Source organism: Athene noctua, chromosome 1 (assembly GCF_965140245.1).
Source record: "Athene noctua chromosome 1, bAthNoc1.hap1.1, whole genome shotgun sequence".
Lineage (NCBI taxonomy): Eukaryota > Metazoa > Chordata > Aves > Strigiformes > Strigidae > Athene > Athene noctua.
In genome coordinates this window covers 107974352-107994711 of record NC_134037.1, presented here as the reverse complement: position 1 = coordinate 107994711, position 20360 = coordinate 107974352, and positions in this window count along the sequence as shown.

Sequence of the window (20360 nt, the reverse complement as noted above, 5' to 3'; positions counted from 1 at the left end):
GTTGCTGTAGTCAGGAGTGGGCTGTGACTACTTAGTCACTTTTGTTGGGTTCAGGTGCAAGAAAACACTTGGCAGGTTTGCTCTCTTTCTCTGTGCTGGGAAGCCAGGCTGGCGTTTGAAGCTCATGCAAACAGTAAACATGGAAATGCCCCATGTCGGTATTCATACAGAGGAAATAACATTAGAAAGAAACTTCTGCAAATGGTCTGAATGACAAAGTGTTCACATGAACCAGCAGAGGTTTAAGCCAGATTGAAATGAAGAGCTTGTTCCTCTCACAATTGCCTGACTCACAAAACAAATCTTTAAATCTAATGGGAGTACCTTTATACTGTGTGTCTGTCAGCAACAAAACCAAAATATCTAGCTTTTCCTAGTTAAACAAGGAGTCAAAATCTTTCTGCTTTTCCAAGCTTTAACCTTCTTTGTCAGAGACACCCTTCACATGCTGGGTCACCACCACATGCTGTGCAAGCACCTGAGCTTCAGGAGCATCCTCTGTTCCCAGAAGCCTTTAAGGATGTAAAATCTCTAAAGGTCCTTTGGTCGAGCCTTTTAATTTTTCTTTTTTTTTTTTTTTTTTATTTTGTACAGGCTCACTTTGCAGTTATGGGCTGTGACTTTCATTATGGCTGTGCCCTGGATTGCCTAGTGCTGGGGGGAGGTTTTCTACATGAATTGCTCTGTATAAACAAACCCATGACAACAGTGATGAAAAATGCAGGCTTTTGCTGTAAAAGTGCATCAGCTACTTCTTATTCTTAAAGAATTCTTCCACCAAATCATCACAAATCATCATTCCTTCCTCATTGCTGTGTTGTCTGACAACAATATTTTTTATAGAGATGAAAAGATGCATAAAAAAAAGCAATAACTATACAGGATTCTAAAAATCTGTTCAGCAATTGCCCCCTGGAAAGAATGGCTGTACAGCATATGCACATGAGTTTTAACTCTTGGCTGCCGTTTAAACTAAGCTAGTGTATCTGGTATAATTCTGGCTTTTTTTGCCTGGCTCTAGGATGCTGAAGATCTGCTTTTATCTTCCCATGGTGTACATCAGCTCAGTCCACTGTACTGTGGTGCCCTAAAGCCAGAGGGGAAAGCTGAGGATGGGAGGTGTTAGGCTGAGGCTAGAAATGAAGGCTGTGTTGGTAGTGCCTTTGGGCTAAGAGCAGTATATGTGGAGCAGGATCCTGGTGTGAAGTAAAATACCCAGCACAAAAAGAGGGTCTCCATGACCACAGGCTGGGTGAGAGGGAAACGGCCTCAGCCAGGCTACCCTTGTCTAACAGGACTTAGCACACTGCAGGCAGCTAGGGGAGGATTTGGTATTACCTGCAACTGTCCGTGCACACTGCACATAGCGACGTTTCACTGCTGAGGGTCTGAGACTACTTTATGGGTACTTGGCAAGAGGTGTTTATGCATTGCCTCCTGGCCTTGCCTTGGTTCAGCATTCTTCATCAGCTCTGTCTCAGCACCTGGAGGATGCCATCACACCTCACTGTTCCTGTGTTCAAGCTACTGCAAGATTTACTAGCTCTCCAGCTGCTGTTAATAATGATGCATTTGTCATGTGCTTTTTAATGAGCATGGAGTATAAATCACAGTAAGGGAGAGGAAGAAAACCAAGGTAAATATCAGTTGATATACCAACAACGTGGCTGCAAACATAAAATACCTCCATGTACTAGCCACACAATACCACAGTCCCTATTAGCATAGCATACGGCTAAATAAGCATGGGGAGAGCAGGGCTGCACTGACACTGCCTTTTCCCTGCAGGCACAGAGCAATGGATTACCTGACCTTGGAGGAATAGCTTTTTCCTCTCCAGACTTGACACCCACACAGGATTTGAGACCTGTTATCATAGAAGAGCAAATAAAGGGCATGTTGCCTGTCTTGCAAAACCCAAGCCAAGGGCAAAGCCTGCCATCATCTTCATTGATGTGTGTTGGCAGTGTTTGATGCTGGCTGAATTAGCTTGCTTAATTTGCTTGCTGTGTGGCTTTCAATGTGATAACCGCATTGAAATGTCCAAGGTTTGGTTAATACTGTTGTGCTTGTTTTTCTTAAGTGTTGGTTTGGGATACAGCTGCTCTGAGGACTGCACACCAAACCAGTGTCAGAGAAGGGCTGCCTGATGCTTTTCAGGCAAAGATGAGCAAGCATTACGTCCCTGTGTTTCAGAGATGATCAGATGAGCCAAGTGCCCTGATGTCACATGGGAGATCTGTAACAGCTGTCTCCTGAATCCCAGGTGGGCCCCATTGGTTATTTTCTGTACAGGTATCTGGCATGCCAACTCTTGTGGATGTCTTGTGGCTTGTACTTGTCACTGTGCACAGAGCCTCGCAGCCTTCCTTCTGACTGCATACAGCACCCAGGTCAGGCCTCCTGGCTGCGGCTGATGGTTGGTCCCTTTCCAAAATGTTAGGTCTGTTATGGGAGAAAAAAACCCCTTGGCTCAGCAGCTGAGGAGCCCAGCGCCTGTTGATCTTTGTGCTGGGATGTGTCAACTTGATACAAAAACAAACAAACAAACAAAAACCCCCCCTTAAAATAATGTTCAGGTAAGAGTTGTGTTGATAAGCTTTTCAGTGCCATTGAGCTGTGTGTTAGCTGGCTGCCTACAATTTTGCCTATGTATGAAAATCTTAAGAGTTTGCACAGAGGCTGAATTTGCATATGAAGAAAGAGTAACAACACTGCTGCCTAGCTGCATGTTTTAAAGGGCATTAGGAAGTGTTGCCTTTTAAAATGACAAATACTGTGAATAAACTAGCAATGTTTCAGAAAGGCGCCTGTCTGAGTAAACAAGACCTAAATGTTTTTCAAAGTATCTAACCATGCCAATTTTGTCTTATAATTAGTGCACTTCAGTACTAAAGACACACTAGTAAATTGATGGAGGCTTAATCTTGCCTTTTCGAGGAGTCAGTAAGCCAAATCCTGCCCTTCTGTCTTAGCCCTAATACTGCAGTTACTTACCTCAGTACAATTATTCCCTGTTTCATGTTTGTGCTGCGTGGTTGGAGACTTCTGTGATGTGCCACCGCCTCAATGAGAAGTTAGGAGTGACTTCACTAGATGCCCACCATGGTGCTTTATGTGTATGACCTTCTTTAATAGGCTGATAATGTACTAATCAGATCAGTGCTTGTTCTCTGGCTGTCTCAGAAAAAGGATAGGATGCTGAGGCTATTTTTCTCCCTGTTTAGCCCTGCTGAAGACCTTAAATTTATGCTGGTGTAAATTTGGTGATGAAAAGTGTGTCAGAGAGGTTGTGTTAACTGCTTGCCCACTGCAGCCTTTCCCTCTGAGGGGGTAGCTCTTGGGTCTTGCTCTTCCACCCTGACATGTCTTTCTACAAAACATGTAGAAATGCAATCCCCTCAAAGGCACCTGCTTTCTGTCAAATCTGGGTGAAGTCAGACAGCGGGGAGCATAGGAAAAAAAGATCATAAAAGTGTTACCTGTGGGCACATGGAGTATGATGGCAAAACCCTTGTGTCTTACAAAGCCGGGTGGCACCACCTGCCCCCAGTGAGGTCTCTGTGCACCCTTGTGGGCATGTATCTGTCCCAGTTCAGCTATTTAAATCAAAACAGCATGTCTTCATAGGGGTGGCACTACATGGTCATCCCAACGTGGATCAGGTTCCTACTGTGCTGATGTGTTCTGAACAGAGGTAGAACCCTTGCCCAAAGTCCTCCAAGTCGGGAACACCCATAGCCATGGGGCTTTTCTTCTGGGCCACTCGGGGAAGCTGAACTGTCCATCCTCTGGTCGTGTGCATGAACAACGTCATGGGTCATTCTCCTTGTTTTAGGACTTGATGTCCTGCCAGCTGTGATTAGGAAGCTCAGCAGGTAGTGCTAGGATGGGGCTCCTGGCACGGCTGCTGGCACAGCTCATGCCCGGCTGCATGATGTTTTGCCTTTTTGCTGTGGTGCCAACAGGATCCTGATGCTTTGAGATGATGTTCTCTGCAGGTCGTCATGGTGGTAAACACTGAACCCAGCCTGAATAGTCCAAATACTGTAGCACGTTGCAGAGTGCTTGAAAACTGACATCACATGCAAAACAGCGGCTAAACTGGGAAAGTTAGACTTTGCTTTTGGCAGGCGAAGAGGGCAATGAGACAAAGCACAGAAATGAGCTTTTAAAGAGTTTTCTAAGCAAGACTGGATGGGCAGCCAGTTCTGCCAGGGAGGATCCTCTCATATGCTTTTACTTGGAGTATTAAATAATCTGATTTTAGAATTAAATTGCTTCTCTGCGTCATGTTCTGTTCTGATCCTTTTAATGCCAGTAGTGGGAGAAGAAAAAGGCTCCATAATAAGTTCTTCATCTAGGCTGCTTGGTCTCCTCCACGGGGGTGGGCTGGCACTGTCCTGGTACCAGTCTGTGCTCACGTACTGACATGCTGAAGGATATCACAAACAAGCTCTGTTCACAGCTCCCTTGGGGCTACTAAAGTCCTGCCCATGAGGACCCCACAGAGGGCCAGAAATACTAGTGAGTGGGTGACTTACAGACTTCTCTTGCCTCAACTTCTCTAGTCAGTGCTCAACAGCGAGCCAAAGACACAACCTGTCCCTCTCTTCTAAGAGAAAGAGTTTTCTATTATTTATGCTGCATTTTTCATGCTTTGTCTCTCATATGGAAGAAGCTTGGATATATTTTTCAAAAAGATTTCTTTGTAAGCCTCTGTGGTATCAATCAGGCACAAAGAAAAAGCTTCCAGAGAAAAGTAATGGATGGGATGGTGGGAGGGGAGGTATGGACTTCAGGGTGACACAAATTCCTGATGCTGGTTGGCTGGATAATCATGTTTGGTGGTGGCATGTTTCTTTCTTGGCAATTGTGATTTTCATGTGCTTTCTTTTCCTACATACTTGCAGTTAACTATCATCATTCATACATAGCATGTGCACGTGCAAATTGTGTAATAGATTTTGTTGAACAATACCAGGCATATAGCTAAATGCTCGTATTCTGTTATTACAATAACCTGTTTCCCTTCAGTCCTTCCACCTCACAACTTTTTTTTTTTTTTTTTTTTTTTTGATTTTCTACAGTGTAAGAGATTTGGAGCAGGAAGCACACATGCTTTTTCTGCTTCAGGAGCCACATTAGTGGATACTGAAGAAGGGCTGATGCCCAGTGATGTGTAACCAGGATTGCTGAGGCCCTGAGGACCACAGAAGTGTTTGGCCTCAGCCTCTTCTCTTCCTGTGGGAGCAGTCATTTGCGACAGGTCTTTCCAAGGCTAAGACACATCCCTCCCTTGCAGAGACCAGGTTTTGGTGCTCTGAGCATTAGCTATGTGGCTTGTGAACCTCCCAGGGACAAGGGCTGAGCTGCGGACAGCCGCACCGTGGCAGGACACCGGCCAGGTGGGTGACTGTGTGTGCCAGAGAGGCAGGACCCTACTCCCGCCACAGGTGAGCTGCTGTCCGATGGGATTTTCACCCAGGCCGGCAGCCCTGCAGGGGTTTTGCAGGGCTCCTTTGGTGGCTTGGCTGCTCCAGGCGTGCCAGATCCATTAGATGGACTTTCTTGGGGCAGCATGAGTGTCACCTCTTGAAAAGAGTGGTTGGGTTTGTTGTGGCAAAGCAAAGGCAACCAGACTCTGGGGTCCAGAGGAGTCCCCAGCCCTTAAAACTGGGTTTCCCAGCAGAAGTGAAGTGGAGATGGGTTTTTAAGCCTGTAATCCTCACAACAGGCCTTGCAACATGTTCAGGATTTGCATGTCCATTCTGGCTTCCAAGCTCAGCTTTGATACCATTGAGCTGTGGCACAGTGCAGGGCAATTCCCTACTTATTTTTCACTGGTCAAAGAGGCATCTTTATGAATTTTTGTATCTGATATGAAGAAAACTGTGCTTATGCAAAACACGACTAAACCCAGATGAAAAGACAAAAGAGGACATGCCTGAGGAGGGAGAAGGAGGTGAAAAACAACCACTTCTCTAATTATAACTTGCAGTTCACATAGGCAAACTCCAGTGAAAAGACAACTGAGCCATGTGAAGAGCCATGAGTGGGCTGGGGCATAAACCACTGAGTCTGTAATAATACTGGTGCGTTACTAGAGCCGATTGCCAGACTGAACCTTCTCAAGAACAGGCCTTGTAAAAACAAAACAACCAAAATTAAAATTAAAAGAAAAAAGTCTCTTGTATGTGAAGATTGTCTGTGTCCAGCTGCCCCACAGCTCTTAGGTGCTCTAAAACGTGCCAAAATCTACCCTTGAAGGCACTTTGTTAAACACTACCCTTCCTTCATCCACTTTGCTTCTGCAAGGCATTAAAGTCTTTTCATTAAACATGATGGAACCAAGGCTGCAATGCTTGGTGTGAACTACAAGCATATCTCGATGTGCTGTTGGGGATGGCCACAGCAGTCATGCATGTGGGGCTGTGCAAGTGGCTGTGGGCAGGGCTGCTGTACCAGCTGGTGAGCCCTGGCTGGCTCTGGGATCCCAGCTGAGCAGGGTCATTCCTCTGACAGGGTGAGGGTTTGCAGAATTTGGTGAATGCTGTTCCCGAGAGGTCATTACAAGAGTTAATGCTTTGCTAGGTAGATGTTTATGCTGGGGATTGCACCTGGGTTCTGTTGCTGTTAAAAATGAAACAACCCCAAACAACATTGGAAAAACATCAAAACCAAACAAAAGTACCTCTTTGTTATCAAAATTACAGTCCTTCCTTACGTTTTTGTCTTTTGTGTGGCTGTGCCAAGAGCTGGTCCATGACTCGTGCCCATCCCATTGGGAACGGCCATGTGAATATGTGATGTCTGACAAAGCCACCATGAGAAGGCATATAAGGGCAGTGTTGTGATAAGTGGTGTGGTGACCTCTGATCTCTTATGCTGGTCCCAGTTTGTCACTCAGTGTTAAAGGCTTGTCTCCAGATTGTTCTCAACTTCGTGGGAGTCCCTCCAGATTGGCCATAAATCGTCCTGGAGCGTTTAAGTGCCTGTGGATGGATTAAGGGAGGAGTCTAACAGAGATACACATTACTGCAGGGAAAAAGTTAAGAGATAAAATTAGAGCTAAAGTTAGGCATTCCAGGAGAGTTTCACAAATTAAAATGACCATCTTCCCACTCCACAGGCTCTCTTTAGCTTGTGATCACAGGCGTGGTGAGTGAGATATGCTGTACTTACAGTGGTTGTGACCACTCTGCCATCTTTGGTGCTACAATTAAAGCTTGAAAGCTAAATAACTTATTGATGTGTCTCACAAATGCACACCTGTTAAGAGATTCTTGTTCTTAAGATGAAAATGTAAATACTTTAATAAAAGGGATATAAAAAGTACATAGATGTTGACAGGGTTGAGCACCCACCCTGTCTATGAGTGTAACTTATGTTTTCACTTGTTTACTGATTGTTCTTCATACTCCTCCTCTTCCAGGCTCTCTCTTAAAGCCTGCTCTTTCATCCCAGGTGCAAAATAAAGTAGATATTCAGAGGCTGAAGAAGGTGCTTAAAAACTTCCACACTGAACACAGTTGTAGCTGTAGCAGGTGGCTTCAAGGGGAGGCTCTGGGCCAGAGGGCCACCTCATCCAGGAGGTGCAGATAAGCCTGCCCAGCCAGGCAGGAGAGGGATCATGGAGCCATCACTGTTTCTGGACTGATGGCCTCGGGAGGGCAGTTGGCATCCTTTAAAATGCCTGGGACCTCTGTAGGGGCAGCACTGTTGGGACCGGTGGTGGCTCAGCTGCCAAGACCCAGAGGCTCCTTTTGGCACAGCCCTTTCCTTGCCCTGCCATAGCCAGCCCTGCTGCCTGATTTACCCGTGGTCCCCATGGCCATCATGCAGGGCTGCCAGCATAGCTCACCCAGGCACATGGGTGACAGGGCATGGTAGTGAGGAAAACCCACACCCCCCTTCCTCAAAGCGGTGGTGATAAGAGAGAGCTTGTCTCCTTTACCTGACTCTCTGTCACCTTCCCAGCAGCATTGCCTTTTTTAAAAATAGTTTGAAACAGTTTATAGTCTGCATTGAAAAGATATGGAAAATATTGTGAATTTGGGGACTGTAATCTTTCACATTTCTTTGGGTTTATGAACGTATCTGTGAAAACACCCATATGGTGAGTTAAAGACTGTCTCCTCCTGGGCAATTTCTTACAGGATAACAGAGATTTCACTGGGAGGTGTCTTCTTGGGGGCAGCTCTGAAGTAAGTCCTTTTGTAAGGATTTCTCAAGCAATGAAATTCTCAAAATGAATAAATAAACAAAAAAGCCCCCATCCTTTTCCTTCATGTTACAGGGAGGTGAGGGGAAAGGATAGATCCCCAGCAAATTTTGTGGATGCTGAAACCATAAAAAAGGGCAATGCTCATGCTTCCTTAACCATTACTCCAGTGCTAGCCTTACGCAAGTGTGACTGCTCTTAAAAACAACAGATCACAATTTTATGGCAATACTGTCATATTTAAAAATAATGGTGTAAAATCGTGCATTGAACTTAAGAGCTCAAGCTTATTTTGTTTTTATATAGCTTTTTGCTTTTTATGATTTCATGGATCATACAGCAAATTTAGTTTGACTACCTAGTAAATATAAGTAGGCCTGTAGGAATTGTACTGTTTGGCTGTGTTGACTATATTTTAGAGAAACTTTTGAAAATAATCTGCTTTGGCCTAACGTGGTTCCTGCTGACATCAACATCCAGAAGCCCTCTCTGGATTTCAGCAGCAGAGGGGAAGGGGTTTTTGCTAATCCTGTCTTCAAAACACTGAGAGTAAATATCCACAAATAGTCTTGAACTAATGCTTTTCTAATGTTTGTACCATAAGTAGTTGCAGCTCATTTGCAAGCACTCACAGCAAAGTGCTCCCATTCTCCAGACAGTTCTCCTTAAATGTTGTAGATCTTTTTTTTTTTTTTTTTTCCCCCCACCTTAACCCATATCTTGTTCTTTCTTTAAGTCAAACACAGTTTTCTTCACACTAGGCAGCTGCCATACTGGTTGGGTGACTTTTTGTTTTTCATATTTGCTCCACTATTTCACTGAGGGGTTGAATAGCTGACACATAATACTTGGTGATACCTTGCCAGGTATTGCACAATAAATGCAAATATGGCTCAGAGGTCAAAGTGAAGTGGGGCTGTAGTTGCTTAGAATAGACCTTAGAAGGTATGTGGTATGTGTTATAACTCTCCAGAATCCTTTATTTGTACTTCATGATTTTCTGAGCAAGAATGATAGAAATAATTATAGATATTTCCTCTCCCTTCCCAAGTTAGGCTTAATACCATTTTAGACACAACACTGCAGATCTGGGCAACAGATTTAAAAGGGAGTGGGTGTAGATTTGGGGGATATTTCTGAGTTTAGATGAAGGTCTTTTTTTATTTTATCCTGCAGAAATACACCAGCCTTTAAAGGACCCTTCTTCTTGCTCACAACTTCCATGTAGAAAAGTAGCCTCACTTTTTTTTGGATTGGTAGTCTGGCAGGTCCAGTGTGGACAGTGGGATCTTGCTGCCCAGTGTGGCCAGCTGACTGCTCTGAGCACATCAGAGCTACGCTGGGCACTGGATGAAAGCACCACCAGTGGAGGTGGTGTTATGTCAGGCTAGCCTTCTAGGGTCCAGGACCAGCTTCTTAATGTCTGCTTGTGATGTGCTTGAGATACAGTTACCTTTTGCTCCAGGCTGTTCTCTGGGTAAAATCCGGCGCTGTCCAACCTGAGAGTTCACCCTTTAGGTACCCTAAGATGGACAGTCCCAATCTGCACTGTTATGTGGTCTATACTGTTGTGCAGGCTTGGAGCTTTTGCTAGTGCACAGGCACGCATTCACTAGAGCAGGCTGAGGTCACTGTAGATAGACGGGAATTGGCTCTGTTTCTTCACCTGCTCTGGCTGCAGGTGAACATAGGAGCTGTTCCCTGTGGGGACCATCTAGCCCAGTATTTTGTTTCTGACAGCAGCAATAGGAGAGGTTGTTCAGGGAGAAGAAGAGTTTAGCTGCTGTTCACAGTTCCCAGCCCTCATACCCTCCTAATGTTGGGTTAGAGCTATTTAGTCTGTTGGTCCCTTTAGGGCCTAATACTGGTTTCTTGGGTCTGTGAAGCAAGCCTCAGGTACCTGGGGCAATGCAGACATCATGCTGCACAGTTATGCCTTGAGGGGCTGGTCTTGAGCTCTTCAACATAGAAGCCAGAGCCACATATTTGCATTCAGATTTTGCATCTTATTCTTGCAAAGTGTAGCCTCACAGCAAGTGTTATTGGTGTTAAGAATCCACTTCTTTCTCCCATGGTAAATTGCTGACAAGTCCTCCCACTGGTCTTTCAAGGGAAATAGAAGAGATTAAAGTATTTTAAAATAACAAAGTCTTAGAATATATGAGAGGTGGCAGCATTATTGCAGAACATGGTTTCAGCTGATGGGAAGGAGTGTGATGGGCTAGTGCTCTTACTTTCTGGCTTTGGTCTAGGAAGTGACAAGGGGTGAGACAAGTGTTATTTGCAAGCACTTGTGAAGAGGGAACTGGCATAGCTCCTGCTGTTTCATTGATCCTGTTGTTTCATATCTCCTGGGTGATGAATGAAACTGCTTACAAATTTTTGTCTCCCTTCTGCCACATTCCCACCTTCTGAGCACATTTCTGGGGCTCTTTCCTCCTCTACAAAGAGGGTCCACAAGCCATCCCAGGGGGCTGTGGCAATCCACTGCATGCAGAGCTTGGGGCAGCCTCTGGGAGCAACACTGCTTAAAATGCTGGCTAAAGTACTAGGAGAGCAGAGGGGTGCCATTTGCTTATATGTTTGGCATCCAGCACAAAGTTTTACAGGTACAAAGATGCATTTGCTCAGGGCTTGAGTCCTGGCTGCTCCTCATGGACTCTGGGCTTGAGCACTGGTTCAGTGTTCCCAGAGGGGGAGAGTAGAGGTGTGTACCTCAAGTTTAAAGAAGAGTAGAGACTTACCTGTGTCCTGGGCTGTGTTAAAGACTCTTTGGAATTCCAAGTGTAGGTTAAGTTGTGTGCAATGATACAGCCTTTCTACATACTTTTCTTGTCAAATCAACAGGGATTAGAAATGGTAACTTGTCCTTTTTGTAATTTTTGGATATTTGTTTCTTTAATTGTTATTGAGACTTGATTGGAAGGATCATTTTAGTCTTCCTTTGACTTTGGCTGGTTTTGGATTACCTTTGTAATGCTACCTCTGCACAATGGGGGCCACAGGGTGTATGGGATCCATCAATGTACTGGAGGCCTCACTGCACACATGGATAAATGTGCAGTGAAAGGCCACCAGAAGCTCCAAAAGCTAATAACTGAAATGGATAACCTTGGGAATCCTGTTACTCTTCTGTGGCTGAGAGCAAGCAGTGATGCCAGCATATGTAATAGGTCTGTGACAAAGCTGTGGCTTAGCCATAGTTACCCTGAGTGTCATCTTTGTTTGGAGAAGGACTATTTGCAAATTTTCAGCCTTACTACCTGAAGCAACTAACTTGATGGGGTGTCTCTTTGGGCTCTCGCATCCTGAACAACTAACATTTAATGAGTTCTGCTCATGTTAGTCTGTCTGAAGGGAGTAGAGGAAGGTTTCTTCTCATCAGTACTCCTTAGCAGATTACGTTTTCTGCTCCAGCTTGAGCTACTGTTCCTGATCAAGTGGTGAAAGAGAGGAAATATGCTAAGGAAAGAGGGAACGGAGAAAGGGAGAGGAAAAAGACTTCCAAAACACCTGCTAAAAACAAATTACAAATCAGTTTTTCTGCCCCATGGAATACACTTCCACTGGAAGCAGTGACGAGAGACTGTTCATGGACTTGTCTGATCCTTATTTCATCCCGTGCATGATACGGTTGTGTCAAAATACATGCCTAATTAGTGACTGTGTTCAAAATAGGAGAACTTGGAACCACTCTGAATACTCTTAATTTGAAAAGAAAAAGTTAGCTGCTGTTAGTTCTGTTCTCTTCCCAGAATCTCAAGGTAACTGACAAAGTTGACACAAAGCATCACTGAAAAATATACTAATATATATTGGTGGAGAATATAACCCTAAGCATTATCATACTGAGTATACTGAAATACAATACAAGACAAGCTAATTGACACCACTTTCGGGAATATTAATGAGGAGACACAACCAGAAGGGACAACAGAAACAAATAGTGTAGGATTTCCCATTCTGGAAACAAGAATCATCACTTGCTGATGGTCCATAGAGTTGGCTTAGTTTCTTGAGTTGGCTCAGTTCCTTGTGTCCAGCTGCTAAACCACATTCAAAATAGATTAAAAAGACATTGGAGATGTTCCTTATGTTACTCTGCATATTAACAATGGCTTTTCCAGTTTGGTAATGAGAAGCTGCAGATGACACAAAGATTGGTTGAGGGGCAAGGGATGGAGCTCTGGAGAAAGTTGATCCTCTTTCATAGAGGACTTGGACTTCAAAATCAGGTTTTTCTATAGATTGCTGGAGTTGGAACACTCTGATTTGGAATGAAATTCATAACGTTTTAATTTCCTATGCAGGAAGGCAGGGGTGAAGACCCTTGGAAGCCCTGTGGCTCCCATTTCTACAATATCGTGCCTGGTTTCTATTACAACTTTGTTGAAATTGAACTGTTTTCCCAAAACATTTGGGTTAGGGAAACTCCAAGGGAAATTCCAGTTCAACACTTCTTTCCTGACTAGGACTAGTAAATTATGCTAAGGATTTTTTAGCTACACTGAACAGTGTAAATAACTTTTTTAGTGTGCCCCAATCAAACAAAGTATGTTTTACAGCCATTTGCAAAGTAATGAACACAGGGAAATGCAGACAAGCCTTACAGAATGAATAATAATATTGTGGAAAGTAGCAACCCTTAAAAGGATTTAGGGGTAAGTGAACACAAGCTCTGATCTGATAATGCAGCAGAAAGTCAAATGAGGCTCTTAAGCATATAGACAGGAAGGTTAAAGAGTGGAGAATGGTGACTTATGATACTGGTGGGCACAACAGTGAAAGTCTGTCCAGTTCTGTTGATCTCTTAAAGAAAATGTGTGGGAAAAAAAAATGGGCAGAAAAATGTCTAGGAAATGATTCTTGCATTCGGAGAAAATGCTATCCAAAGAGAGTTTGAAGAACTCATCACACTTGTCAAAAAATAAGATCAAGAGATTCTTTGGTTATGATGTATAAATCCAAAACATGATAAATATAGCAAGTATTGAATCTGAACGGATGTTGGATTTAGTGGAAAAAAACATATAACGGAAACCATTGACTGTGAGCAGAGGCCATTTAAACTAAAAGTTAAGAAAATGTTTTTACTGGTCTGTTGATCAGTCACTGGGAAAACTGCTAATGGCAGCAGTGGATTCTCTGGATGTCTTCATAACAAGACTGGCTGTCTTTTAGGAAACAAATATATATCAGTTGTTCATAGATTACTGTGTTCAGCAGAATAAGTATATCTGAAGGAGCTGTGATAGTTTACAAGCTAGTTTAAATGATCAGATGGTTTCACTAGTCTTAAATTATAACAGTTATGAGATAGGATCATGAATCGTAGAGGAAATGTCCAAGGTGCCATTCTGGCTTGTCATGACATTGCTATTACAATATCAAATAGCCATCACACTGGAAAACAGAACAATAGAAAAATAATATAAAATCTTTGCCTAAGAGGAAAGATCAGGGAACATGCCCTGATTTTGGAGTCCTGTTTCCTTTGAAGGCTGGTGGAAGATGGGACCCAAGATCTCACCTGCCCTGGGAATGGGATGCAGGCACCAAGGTGTTGCAGCGTTGTCCCTGTGATGCAGAGTCTGATGTTGCCTGGTGCTGAGCAGCCTCATGTCAGCGTCACAACAGGAAGGGGCCACTTCTGAAGCAGTAGAAACATACCTTATTTTTGTGTAGCTCTAGTACACACCAGACATACTTTTGCTGGTAAGCCTCCACACTCTGATCACTAGCTTCCAATGCTGCTGGTTAAACAGCCAGCAGCAAGACAAACCAAGGATAGACAGTAATGGCTGATGGAGATTTAGCCACTGTGACCTTGAGACTTGCAAATGAACTATCACAAAGAGTCTTTGGTAAGGACATAGATGGCATTGTTTTATGTCTCTTGATAACTTGCCAATGAGTTTTATTAACACTAGACTCACAATGAGGTCAATCAATCATTTTCCATATTTGCAGCATATTTACAAGAAATGCCTTAAAGCACTTTCCAAAAATACAGATGTCCCTGTGAAATCTTTAAATAAACAAGAGGGCTGGAGAGGGAGGAATCAATGCAATTTTTATATATGTATTGATATTTCATATTATATATTATATATTATCTGTAAATGGATAGTCAGATTTTATATAATATATATAGCCTTATAAAAACCATACAGTTGTGATGCAGTCCCTTATTTGCCCTTTCTTTTCCATCTGCTAAAAGGTCGTTGTGTAAATGCTGGACTGCACAAATCACAGTTTCTCCTGGCTGGGGAAAGCAGTGGAGCTCTTTTCAAACCTCCTGATACTGATGCAGTAAACCAGCTATTAAGTCTTTAAAAATGCTAATCAAATGGACAGACTGAGGTGTTGGAATAATATGCAGTAGAAACCTTTAGATTCAAACTACCTGTAGAGTGGTACTATGGTAGGTCTTTAACCAAGGCAACGGTATTTGGGGAAGTCAGCCAACTGTGACTTGCAATAATTCATATTCTTAAAAAACGGTTAACTATCATACAGGAGTGAAAGAAAAAAACAAAGGAGGAGCATTGGATTCAGACACAGTATGACTTTGTTTCTTGTAAGCTCTCGGTAATACCTATCATTGTGCATATCCAGATTTCTGAAAGAGGCAGGAGATGATAATTGAGCCATATGTAATAGTAGCAGGGAGTTGAATAATAAATTCTATGCTCAGTCAAGCATTGCTTAGTTTCTGTCTGAGTTTCATTTCCAGCAATTGCTAGACAGTCAAGATTGAACTGCAGACAAGGAGAGGTAGGACCTGGATTGCATCAAGAATTGTGTTAGTCATGAGAATTACAGTGTGGTCTATTATTAGAGCATCAGAAAATAGCCCTGTGAAGTAAGGGAGAAGCTGAAAATCACAGAAACAAGACCTGAGAGGGATCTCACCATGTCAAAATTAAAGGAAAATAGGAATCTTCCCTTGTGGCAAATAAATTTCTAGAGACATGGCTTAGTGGTGGACTTGGCAGTGTTAAGTTTAGGGTTGGACTCAAATGATCTTCAAGGTCTTTTCCAACCTAACTGATTCTATGATTCTTTTCTATGAAATGCTGCCTCACAAATAAGAATGCTGTCCTATTTCTAGATGTCTCTGGATTGCCTGCCTCCTTCTGAGGGTATGTTGGTCCTGAGCTTCCTTCTCTCCAAGTGGGTTTGCTGTGGGTTAGTTTGCTACCCCTGGGGTGAGCTGGAGGCCTCAGCTCTCTTTGCTTGGAGTACTTCCTTAGCCTGCTATTGCCCTTGGTCAGATTCTGACCCCTGGACTCAACTTTCTAGCTTGACCTTGGGCTACGGACTAACTTGGTGGTCTGAACTCTATGAAGACCTTGGTTACAATTTCTGGATAATAGCTAGCAGGGCTGGAGTCCCAGGTATGTTGTTCTGGTGCTGTTGGCCTCAGAGGATATGTGGTTCACTGCCTGTGCAGGATCCTCCAGCACAGTGCCATGTACAACAGCAGCAGTGCATCAGGATATGTTGGACTCGCTGTGGAATCACCAGCTCTGCCAACACTTGTACTTGCACAGTTCAGCACAGACTGTCTCTAGAGCGCCTTTACCATTTATCATACTCATGGTCTGTACCTCTCCAAAACTCACTTCCACTGCTAATGTGAAACGTTTTGGTGGGGTTTAGTTCAGGTCTGCAGCATCACTGTTAAATTCCTTGTCCTTGGATGCTGAATAGAAAACCTTAACTTTGAGCTAAACAGTCTTTGAGTGTTCAGTCACACACTTGAGTGTTACCAGGCAGGAGATTCCAAAACTGAAGGTTGACCTGGCACAGTGAACTTCTGTGATGTACCTTTGTAATTTGGAAGAGTGCACTCAGTTGTGGAATTGTCTGTGTTTTGGAGTGTTTGGGGTTTTTTGTTTCATTTGTGTTGAGTTTTTTTAGAGTAGAAATGGATACAAAAATACGGTCCAGGAGATCTGGGTGATATTCAAGGACCACCTCCTTCAAGCTCGAGAAAGGACCGTCCTGAAAAGTAAGAAAAGGATCAAAGGGCAGCAAGAGACTTGTATGGCTGATCAGGGAGCTCCTAACTGAACTTGGACATTAAAAAAAAAAGTGTACAGGAGGTGGAAACAGAGGCAGGTGACCCAGGAAGAGTATAGAGTTGCTCTCTTGGTCATGCAGGGATAGGATTAGGAAAGCCAAGACCAGCCTGCAGTTGAATCTGGCAAGGGATATGAAGGGCAAAAGGACTGCTAAAGGTACGTAAACAGCAAAAGGAAGACTTGGGGAAACACAGAGCTGCTGCTGCATGGGACAGGGAAACTGGTGAGAAACGACATGGAAAAGGCTGAGGTACTAAATGCCGCCTTTGCCTCAGACCTGACCAGTAAAATTAGCCCTTGGTAGTCCCAGGCCCCTGAAACCAAAGAGAAAGTCTAGAACAAGGAAAACTTCCCCTCAGTGAAGGAGGATCAGACTAGGGAGGAGTTAGGAAGCATTTAAACATACTGGAAATGCACCTGTGAGGCCTGATGTGTTGCACCCATGAGGGCTAAGGGAGATGGCTGATGTTATTGCAAGGCTACTCTTGATTATCTTTGACTATGTCAAATGGTCATTGTAACTAGGGGAGGTTCCTGAAGACTGAAAGAGCAAATATCACTCCTATATTCAAGAAAGGCAGGAAAGAAATCTGGGGAACTGCAGGCTGGACAGCTACACCTCAATCCCTGAGAAAGTGATGGAGAAAATCTTCCTGGAAAGCATTTTCAAATACATGAAGGACAAGAAGGTGACTGGGAGTCATCAGCATGGATTTACGAAGATGAAATCATGCTGAGCAACCATGTTGCCTCTACAGATGAATAGCTTGGTGGACACGGAGAAAACAGTAAATGTTTGTGATTTTTTTTTTTTTTTTTTTTCTTTCCTGTGAGGGCAGTCAAATACTGGCACAGGTTGCCCAGAAGGGTTGTGGAGTCTCCATCTTTTGACCTACTCCAGACCTGAGTGGACATGGTCTTAGGCAACATGCTCTAACTGGCCATGCTTGATTTGGGGGGTTGGACTTAGACGATCTCAAGAGGTGTCTTTCAATCTACACAATTCTGTGTGAATTTATATACCCTATGTAGATTTTGCAACTGAAGAACTTCTCAATCTATATTGCACCCATAGTAGCAACAATGAATTAAATAAAAAAGGTCATTTTCTAAAGCTATGATAAAATTTCATCGAAGTCATTAAAAAGTCCCATTGATTTCAAAGGGCTTTAGCTTAGTTCCAATAACCCTTATTTAAATAACTATCTAAATGGCCTGATTTTCATGAATATAGGGAATGCAGCTGCTCCAGAGGGCTTCACTTGGCTTTGATCAGGCTCTAATTAGTTGCATTTATTTAAAATGTTTCTAAAAAGTTTGAAAATTTGGTATTTTTTTTTCTCCTCATCATCAACAAACTCAGTAATTCCTGGAGGAGTATGTTTTAAACTTTCCCCAGAGCTCAACCTTTTATATAAAATAACTTTAGATAAAATATTATTATAAAATGCAACTTTGAGTATGAAAAATCAGCAGCATGGTAGAGAGACTGTTCTGTTATCATAGAAACAGGCCAAGGGTTTTAGTGTCCCATGTTTTTAAGGGTAAAATTCTGGGGCAAAGACTATTGGAGGGTGTCATCCAACAAATGTGTACCATGTCAGAAATCAAAGATGGGAACGGCTGAAGATTGGGAAAAAAGCATTGGATCCCCCTTTCCTACAAGTGCCAGCTGTGTAGGAGACAGTAACTCCAATGATGGATGGTTTTGCTTTCTACTTAGTCAGTAGGTGCAGGATGTGTGAATGATGATGTTTCTGAAAATGACTGGTAATATAATATCCTAGGCTGACTAGAGATCTGGGATTCATTATTGAAAAACTCAAATGGGAATGCTGAAACTGTTTTCTGAACACTGGAAAACTGAGGTGCCAGAGGGAAAGTGATAGCAGTGACATTCTGGTAAAATGTTCATCAGCTATTGTCATACTTTATTAAAATCAATGAATTAAATACCCTCAACAATTATGTCAGTTATTAACAGCTTCTGAATGTGTAAATCTCATTCTTAAAGAAGGTCACCTGGTCAGTGTTTCCTCTTCTACCACCACCAAAAATGGGTGTTAATTTCTGTACAAATTGTTTTGCCTTTTCTACAACTGGAATTATCCATTGGTTAAATGAGTATAATAAAAAACAGGTCTTTAGCTCACAGGGATATATTGTTAATAGCCATACTGTAGTTCCTGCTAAGAGGTCAACATTTTTCTTACGTAAGTACAAAATGTTTGGTTTGTTTTTTTTTTTTTTAATACTTCATAGGCTTATATTCTATGTCAAATTATTACCACATCTTAAGGCTGCTGTAGCCAGAGCATCTTGTGTGGTGTAGGTTTTTTCTCTGGCAGTATTGGCTTCATCTGTGTTTCTTCCCTGTCTGCTGCAAAAGCAAGGAAAAAGCTCTGATTGATGCATATGACTATGGGGAAAGACAAAGGGGAAATATCCAGCCTGGTTAAGTGCAAACTAGAAATATCAAACCAGACAGCTAGCTAAGCAGACAGGCGGATAAAAAAGATAGGGATGACTGCTGTAACACACCAAGAATTATACTTAGCCCAACTGAGGAAAGGCACTGAAGAAGAAATGTCCCTCTTGAAGATACATGAATGTTTAAGAACATTATCACGAGATAAAGGGTCGAAAGGTACACTTGCCCACTATTACCTGTTTTATTCTCCTAGTGAAAATTCAGGGTATAAAGATCACCTTAAAATAAATACTTGTGTTTATCTGGTGTAATAACGATAAGTGGAAGTAATAACAAGTGCCAGAAGAGGAAAAAGTTGGTTCTTTAAATGGTCAAGCCAGACTCTGGCTGTGACTAGAAGGGACCAGCCAGAAAGGTTGTGAGCAGCAGTGAATGCTTCCTCTTCCCCAGGGACCATTGTCACTACCGAGCTGTGCCATTAGCTCAGAGCAAGTAACTCCCCTGCAACCCACCCTGAACCCATGCGCAGCAGCACATTAAAACTCAATGTAGTTTGTTGGCATAATTTGAGAAATAACTTCTGAGCCTTCTCAAGTAAAAGCATATTATTCTGTGAAACAATTCATTCTTCTTGAATGAAAAAGACAAAATTCCAGCATTCATCATTTCTGCCATTGTAAACTCCAGTGAAGCTATAGATGTTTCAAATTTACATGAATGTAAAAGGACAGATTCAGACCATGAACCTCACATTTTTGGCTCATAGACTTTAAGCTTGTTCAGATGGCACAGATGCAATGACTGATAAAACTGAAGCCTACGCTTTCTTGCTTTGCTATGTAGGAGAGGAAGTGGGTTTTCATCTAAAATGCTATAACCACAAAGAACTAACTTTTTCCATGTCTGAGTTATACAATGTTCTTTGTAGCTGGTTACTTGGCACCCATCAAAATATGACTAATAGAAAGACTTCACTTGACGAGATGTGTGAAGGATCCAGCTACTAAAATGAAGTCACCTTCATCTTAGTGTGGGCATTCCTTATCAGAGTGCTTCTGGGTTTCTTAATCTGAAGTGTTACTCATCCTCTCTACCTGGCTTTAACTGCTGATGCAGTGTATCACAAGATACTACCACATAAAGTAGCTGTCAGTACCTTTAGCTGCAATGAAGACCCGAATCCTTGGGCGTACCAATCTGCTGCTGTAAATGTCCGTACTTTGTTGCACCTGCTCACCCCAATGGAAGGGTTGGTTGTAACTTCTGGGCTCTCTTTTGGGGAGCAATTGGGAAGTCTTGTGGGGTGGAGCTCTTGGATTTAAGTAGAAAGTAGCTGCTGCGCCAGATGTTTTTGCTACGATCCTGTACCTGAAGGTAGTAGCATACAGAGGAAAATTTCCCAGGGAGGATGGACTCTGAGATGTGGGCAAAGGCCTTCTTTCTGCCATTCAGCTTCAGGAAAGGATGCATTCGATTTGGGGAGGGAACCATAGAGCAGGGATTGTTGTGGGCTCTCATAGCACCCAGGAACGGCGGGTTTCACCGACTGCTTATAGCAATGCCTAACCACTGTCTGTTCTTGCTTCTGCTCCTCCTTGAGTGAGGTCTTCTTGCT